The sequence below is a fragment of the Scomber scombrus genome, chromosome 18 (assembly GCF_963691925.1).
Source record: "Scomber scombrus chromosome 18, fScoSco1.1, whole genome shotgun sequence".
Lineage (NCBI taxonomy): Eukaryota > Metazoa > Chordata > Actinopteri > Scombriformes > Scombridae > Scomber > Scomber scombrus.
The window spans coordinates 1771472-1772939 of NC_084987.1; positions in this window are offsets into that span (position 1 = coordinate 1771472).

Genomic DNA, 1468 nt, shown 5'->3' on the forward strand with positions numbered 1-1468 from the left:
AACAGCTTTAGTTACTTTTCAGATGCAGATTTGACACAATGGATAATATAACAAGCTTTATAAATACAACACATTGTTAAAGATGAAACCAGACAGCAGTGTGTAGTCGGCTCACATTTCAGATGTCTATGAGTTGTTAACAGCTCCACCAAATACTGATTTTTTCCCTCTAAACTTCTCACATGCTTTCATTTCAATAAATGTTCAAATGATCCAATATTTCAGCAAAAATCAAAGATTAGAGAAAAAGTCCAAAAACTGAAAACACATTTGTGTATCAGAACTTAGTTTGTTCTTCTTTCCTCTCCCATTAATCATCTCACCACCCCTCACATTTATCTGCTGACCCTTTGGAGGGGCCCCACCCCTAGGTTGGGAACCACTGGACTAAACTAGCTAACTGTATATAAAGTAGTGTAAACTAGCTCCACCTCCAGCAGCTACAACAGTAACATGCTGCTCTAACACTGATGCTTCACTATTAATAATCTAATGATGTCATAATAATAATATATCAGTCAGAGGACCAAACCACTACTTTACTGTAATACTGCATACTACATCACTCATAATACTGCAGTACTTTTACTGTAATACTGCATACTACATCACTATAATACTGCAGTACTTTTACTGTAATACTGCATACTACATCACTATAATACTGCAGTACTTTTACTGTAATACTGCATACTACATCACTATAATACTGCAGTACTTTTACTGTAATACTGCATACTACATCACTATAATACTGCAGTACTTTTACTGTAATACTGCATACTACATCACTATAATACTGCAGTACTTTTACTGTAATACTGCATACTACATCACTATAATACTGCAGTACTTTTACTGTAATACTGCATACTACATCGCTCATAATACTGCAGTACTTTACTGTAATACTGCATACTACATCACTCATAATACTGCAGTACTTTACTGTAATACTGCATACTACATCACTCATAATACTGCAGTACTTTTACTGTAATACTGCATACTACATCGCTATAATACTGCAGTACTTTTACTGTAATACTGCATACTACATCGCTATAATACTGCAGTACTTTTACTGTAATACTGCATACTACATCACTATAATACTGCAGTACTTTACTGTAATACTGCATACTACATCACTCATAATACTGCAGTACTTTTACTGTAATACTGCATACTACATCGCTATAATACTGCAGTACTTTTACTGTAATACTGCATACTACATCACTATAATACTGCAGTACTTTACTGTAATACTGCATACTACATCACTCATAATACTGCAGTACTTTTACAAAAGCTCATAATATTAGTTTTACCTTAAAGGATTTTGAGGTACTTGTACTTTAGTTTGTTCATGTGATGCTACTTTATACTTCCATTCTATTTATTCACACAGATAATATAAGAAGTGAGTCATTATGAGATGTGTAAAAAAACAACAACAACAACA